Raw genomic sequence first — 6819 nt, forward strand, 5'->3', positions numbered from 1 at the left:
CCTCAAGGTTCCTTTCGTATTAGTGGGACAGCTCCCCTGCCTGGTACACCGGTGGAAGAGGGATACTCAGATACTCTTCACTGCATGGATGCAACTTCCTGGTGTTTCCTCATCTCTGAGATAGGAGTGCAATGAGCCACTTATACTCTGAGAGAAATAAAAATAAAATGTAGGCAAGATCAAATGATCTGCGCTGAACAAAAATCTGAATTTTCACAATGAAAGTAACCAAAGTCCTTCATTAGATACTACCAAAAGGAATGGAAACCACCTGTTAGGTGAAGTTATTGAGCCTCAGCCAATGAACTTGTGCACAAGGTGTGTGCAGTGATAAATTCAGAGCTCAATGAAGTCAGAACAAGATCATTTGTGCCAGCAAATGCAACTTCAATCTAATCATTTCGAACTTACATCATGAGAGACTTTCTATGATTCTATTTATTGATGGTTAACAAAAAAAACCCACAAGGTACTAGCAACAAGAACTAAATGTTGTAGATACATAAATATTTTTCTAAAGCATTCGATTTTCTACCTTTTGAGCCAGACAATCCAGCTCCTGACTGTGCTGGGCCTGCAGGACCCTGCCTCGCTGCACTGCCCCTGGACTTAACAGGTTTGAAGAAGAACCAGCGCCAGCAGTGCAGCCAGCTCAGGCGCCTCAGGATAAACACCCTCAGGCATGAGTCCAGGTGAATACTGGCTGGAAGGCGCTCCTGGTTTAGAGCCTGATCTTGGATACATAGAACTGCACCGCTAAAGGGCCTTTGCAGGATTAAAGCCTGAATACAAGAGACGTTATTCAGGCGTGAATTTTACTGAGCATAAATGTTTAACCAGACTGTGAGATTACCTTTCTTGACAGAGCCACAGCACATGTCCTAATCAGCAGAGCTGGAGGAAGCCCTGAAATGATTTAAAATCAAACATGTGCCACAAGTTTCCAAACACACAAATTGCCGTGCAAACATCAACTTGCAAAGAAGGGCATTACGTCGTCATGTTGAAGGCTCACACTGAACATGCAGGCGAGGAGGTGCAGGTTTATAAATGCTGCTGATCAATCCCAGCAACAATGGACAGCTGTTGGTGATTGACAGGTCGGACATAACCCACAGACTGAACGAGATCAGGTGCAACAAGGTTGGTGGCCTCTCTTCATTACCTCAGTGTTTATTTTCAATGAAAAATAAATCATGTTTCGATTTATGTCTGATTATTTTAACTGTCAGTGCGTAGAAACCTAATGCAGCACAGAATTGACTCTTTTGTTTGCAATCATGTGGCATTTTTATGTTATGGAAAATCTTCAGTTCAAATTATGAATGGAGGAAGAATACCAGTATTCATAACAAAATGATTATTGTAAATAATTTGTTTGAAGTTCAAAGTAATTAGACCCATTACGATCAAGAAAATCATCATATTTAATTAAATTTAATATTTAACATTCAGATGCTTCTATTGGCCCCGGTGACGCTCTCCCTGGCCTTTGCCTTTAGTCTGCAACAAGTGATGCAGCTCAGTTAGGCCAGATGAAAATATTCCACTTCTTAAACCCTGAAAGATCTTTGGCTATTTTGTTCGTATGTCTAGGATAATCGTAGATGCTGAATGAATAAATGTTTTCATACATCAATCTGAGCTTAGAAAAACTCATGTTGCTTCCATCAGCAATGAAAATCATCAGTAAATGCCAGCGATGCCAGTTACACTGGCAGCCATACTCTGAGCCTGAGCGCAGCAGACCAACTCCATGTTTCATTTTGCTTATTTCCAATCTACAATGTAACCTTTAACTGACTTTAGTAAAAAGTGCATAATTCATTAAATGTCTAAAGTGGCATTAAATAGAAGTCATCAAGTACAAATACCTCAATAAGTTATTACTCATACTAAATTTACTGAGCAAATTAACTTAATGATTTCCAAGCATATGTAGTATTTCATTGTCTATCTTATTCCCAAAAAATTTCAATATAAATAAACTTTTGAAGTTAATGCAGTTTTTATAAAATGGTCATGATGCTGTAGGTGGACATCTGCATTTGAAAGCTTGCAACTGAAACCTTGACGTGGTTTGAACACACCTTCTGATCTGAGTCAGATGCGCTACGTGCATACAAGGTCTGTAAAACAAAGACTGATGTTAATTTAGATCCAATAATTACAAGAGATAATCTATAAATGAGGATTAAACAAATGAGTTCTTCAGTTAGAAGGTATTTCCTGATTTAGTGTTTTGACCAAGTGAGTGTTGGAGAAGGCTTCCAATGCTCACCCCCATCAATTTGCCAAGCTACTAAGTCACACCTGAAACTGGATGAACACGTGCATTTGAAAGCCACAGGTGACCTTGGGCGTGATTTGAACCGCGCACCTTCTGATCTGGAGTCAGACCAGCGCTACCCCGTTGCGCCACAAGGTCTATAGTCTTGGACAGTAATGCTACTTTGGGGATGCAAGAGAAGTGCAAAAGGTCATCACTAAAACAAGATATAAGGTAGACAATGTGTTCTTTGTAGCAAAGATATTTCCTGAATTAGTGTTTTGATTAGGCAGTGGCAGAGGGAATGTATGTTAACATGTCACCCTGACTAAAATATCCTGGAAATTTTGGGAAGGTATTTCCAAACAAACGTGACATGATTTGAACACACAGCCTTGTCTAGAGTCAGACATGCTACCAATTCACCACAAGGTCTGTAAGAACATACAGTGATGTTAGTTTAGAGGGATTCAAGACAAATTGTGATCGTCAATGAAACTTGGATTAAATGCTGAGTTCTTCAGACAAAGATATTTACTGATTGTTTTTAATTGCATGGTGAGTGGAAACACTCTCTAACACACCACCCTACATATCAATAAGAACTGGGGACTGTGATATCCTGGAAAGCATCAAAGGACATTAACAGCAATAAACCACTTTGACCTTGATGTGATTTGAACACGCAGCCTTCCTGATCTGGAATCAGACACGCTACCATTGCGCCTAAGGTCTGTAAAAACAAATACTGATGTTAATTTAGATACAATGGAAGTGCAAAGATAATCTATAAGTAAATTAAAGTTGAACCAATGAGATCTTCAGTTGGAAGATATTTCCTGGATTGTTGATTTGACTTAGTGGTGGTGGAAAAGGCTTTATCATACACCCCATCAATTTGCCAAGCACATAAGTCACACCTGATGCTGTAGATGGACACACGCATTTGATAGCACAGCTGACAGCGTGATTTGAACACGCAGCCTTCTGATCTGGAGTCAGGCACTTTACCCATTGCCTCTAAAGTCCGTAGTTTCAGATAGTAATGTCACTTTATATGGATGCAATAGAAGTAAGGTCATCAAAAAACAATATATAAGAGTGAACCAATGTGTTCTTTGGCCATAAAGATATTTCTTGAATTGGTGTTTTGATTAAACAGTGGCAGTCTGCACGTTAGCATGTCACTAAATGTGCGTAGAGGGCAGTGACTAAAAATATCTGGACATTTTTACAGGACAGAGGTATTTCCAAATAAGCGTGACATGATTTCAATTCACAGCCTTTCTGTCCTGGACTCAGACACACTACCAATTCACCCACAAGGTCTGTAGAAACATGCACAGTGATGTTAGTTTAGAGGATATTATAAAACCGGATTTAATACTGAGTTCCTTCAGACAAAGGTATTTTCTGATGTGCTGTTTGATTACATGGTGGTGGAGGCACTCTCTAACACACCACCTACATATCAATAATGAACTGGGACTGTGATATCCTGAACATCCAAAGGACACATTGACTATAATAAACCCACTTGCGACCTTGATGTGATTTGAACTGCCCAGCCTTCTGATCTGGAGTCAGGCCTTTTCACCGTTGCACCACACAGGTCTATGACCAGTAATAATAATGCCACTTTAAATGGATGCAATAGAAATGTAAAATAAATAAAACAATATATAAGAGTGAACCAATGTGTTCTTTGCAGAAAAGATTTTCACAGTTAATCAAAACACACTTCTGCTGAAATTGGAGCAGATCTTGGGTGAGTGAAACTCATTTAGTGACTTCTCACCTTAGAAACACGAGATTGACAAGGTTTACCACACTTCTGTTTGACCTTGACGTGATTTGAACACGCAGCCTTCTGATCTGGAGTCAGACGCGCTGCCATTGCGCCACAAGGTCTGTAAAAACAAATACTGATGTTAATTTAGATGCAATGGAAGTGCAAATATCATCAATAAAACAGAATTAAATATTGAACCAATGAGTTCTTCAGTCGGAAGATATTTCCTGAGTTGGTGTTATGATTAGGTGGTGTTGGAGAAGGCTCTATTATCCATCCCCATAAATTTGCTAAAGAACAAGCATTCTATAAGTCATACCTAATGCTCTGGATGGACACATGCATTTGAAAGCACAGGTGACCTTGACGTGATTTGAACACGCAGCCTTCTGATCTGGAGTCAGACGCGCTACCGTTGCGCCACAAGGTCCGTATTTTCAGACAGTAATGCCACTTTATATGGATGCAATAGAAGTGTAAAATAAATAAAACAATATATAAGAGTGAACCAATGTGTTCTTTGCAGAAAAGATTTTCACAGTTAATCAAAACACACTTCTGCAGAAATTGGAGCAGATCTTGGGTGAGTGAAACTCATTTAGTGACTTCTCACCTTAGAAACTTGAAAGATGAGATTGACAAGGTTTACCACACTTCTGTTTGACCTTGACATGATTTGAACACGCAGCCTTCTGATCTGGAGTCAGACGCGCTACCATTGCGCCACAAGGTATGTAAAAACAGATACTGATGTTAATTTAGATGCAATGGAAGTGCAAATATCATCAATAAAACAGAATTAAATATTGAACCAATGAGTTCTTCAGTCGGAAGATATTTCCTGAGTTGGTGTTATGATTAGGTGGTGTTGGAGAAGGCTCTATTATACATCCCCATAAATTTGCTAAAGAACAAGCATTCTATAGGTCAAACCTGATGCTGTAGATGGACACGTGCATTTGAAAGCACAGGTGACCTTGACGTGATTTGAACACGCAGCCTTCTGATCTGGAGTCAGACGCGCTACCGTTGCGCCACAAGGTCTATGGTCTTGGACAGTAATGCTACTTTAGAGGGATGCAAGAGAAGTGCAAAGGTCATCACTAAAACAAGATATAAGAGTGAACCAATGTGTTCTTTGTACATAAAGATATTTCCTGAATTAGTGTTTTGATTAAGTGATGGCAGAGAATGTACGTTAACATGTCACCCTGACTAAAATATCCTGAAGATTTTTACAGGACAGAGGTATTTCCAAATAAACGTGACATGATTTGAACACACAGCCTTCTGATCTGGAGTCAGACATGCTACCAATTCACCACAAGGTCTGTAAGAACATACAGTGATGTTAGTTTAGAGGGATTCAAGACAAGTGCAACGATCGTCAATAAAACCGGATTAAATGCTGAGTTCTTCAGACAAAAGATATTTACTGATTGTTTTAATTGCATGGTGGTGGAGAGGACTCTCTAACACACCACCCTACATATCAATAAGGAACTGGGGACTGTGATATCCTGGAAAGCATCAAAGGACACATTAACAGCAATAAACCCTTTTGAGCTTGATGTGATTTGAACACGAAGCCTTCTGATGTGGAGTCAGACACGCTACCATTGCGCCACAAGGTCTGTAAAAACAAATACTGATGTTAATTTAGATACAATGGAAGTGCAAAGATAATCTATAAAACAGAATTAAAGATCGAACCAATGAGATCTTCAGTTGGAAGATATTTCCTGGATTGTTGATTTGACTTAGTGGTGGTGGAAAAGGCTTTATTATACACCCCCATCAATTTGCCAAAGCACATAAGTCACACCTGATGCTGTAGATGGACACGCGCATTTGTTAGCACAGCTGACCTTGACGTGATTTGAACACGCAGCCTTCTGATCTGGAGTCAGACGCGCTACCGTTGCGCCACAAGGTCCGTGGTTTCAGACAGTAATGTCACTTTATATGGATGCAATAGAAGTGCAAAGGTCATCAAAAAAACAATATATATAAGAGTGAACCAATGTGTTCTTTGTACATAAAGATATTTCTTGAATTGGTGTTTTGATTAAGTGATGGCAGAGAATGCACGTTAGCATGTCACCCTAAATGTTCGTGGAGAACTGGTGACTAAAATATCCTGGACATTTTTACAGGACAGAGGTATTTCCAAATAAACGTGACATGATTTCAATTCATAGCCTTCTGTCCTGGACTCAGACACACTACCAATTCACCACAAGGTCTGTAAAAACATACAGTGATGTTAGTTTAGAGGGATATTATAAAACCGGATTTAATACTGAGTTCCTTCAGACAAAAGGTATTTTCTGATGTGCTGTTTTGATTACATGGTGGTGGAGAGCACTCTCTAATACACCACCCTACATATCAATAATGAACTGGGTACTGTGATATCCTGGAAAGCATCAAAGGACACATTGACTGCAATAAACAGTTTTGACCTTGTTGTGATTTGAACACGCAGCCTTCTGATCTGGAGTCAGACGCACTACTGTTGCGCCACAAGGTCTTTGACCAGTCTCAATAATGCCACTTTAAATGGATGCAATAGAAGTGTAAAATAAATAAAACAATATATAAGAGTGAACCAATGTGTTCTTTGCAGAAAAGATTTTCACAGTTAATCAAAACACACTTCTGCAGAAATTGAGCAGATCTTGGATGAGTGAAACTCATTTAGTGACTTCTCATCTTAGAAACACGAGATTGACAAGGTTTACCACACATCTGTTTG

The 6819-nt window shown here is 39.3% G+C and overlaps 5 non-coding genes across 5 annotated transcripts; all 5 read right to left on the minus strand.

The window, feature by feature from the left end:
• Positions 1 to 4108: 4108 nt before the first annotated feature.
• On the minus strand, positions 4109 to 4180 carry trnaw-cca. Its single transcript has one exon. It is a non-coding gene; the product is annotated as a tRNA-Trp (tRNA).
• Positions 4181 to 4419: 239 nt separating this feature from the next.
• Positions 4420 to 4491, minus strand: trnaw-cca. Its single transcript has one exon. It is a non-coding gene; the product is annotated as a tRNA-Trp (tRNA).
• Positions 4492 to 4722: 231 nt separating this feature from the next.
• On the minus strand, positions 4723 to 4794 carry trnaw-cca. Its single transcript has one exon. It is a non-coding gene; the product is annotated as a tRNA-Trp (tRNA).
• Positions 4795 to 5033: 239 nt separating this feature from the next.
• Positions 5034 to 5105, minus strand: trnaw-cca. Its single transcript has one exon. It is a non-coding gene; the product is annotated as a tRNA-Trp (tRNA).
• An 820-nt stretch (positions 5106 to 5925) lies between these two features.
• trnaw-cca lies at positions 5926 to 5997 on the minus strand. The gene has a single exon. It is a non-coding gene; the product is annotated as a tRNA-Trp (tRNA).
• Positions 5998 to 6819: the final 822 nt, after the last annotated feature.

Source organism: Hippoglossus stenolepis, chromosome 7, assembly GCF_022539355.2.
Source record: "Hippoglossus stenolepis isolate QCI-W04-F060 chromosome 7, HSTE1.2, whole genome shotgun sequence".
Taxonomy (NCBI): domain Eukaryota; kingdom Metazoa; phylum Chordata; class Actinopteri; order Pleuronectiformes; family Pleuronectidae; genus Hippoglossus; species Hippoglossus stenolepis.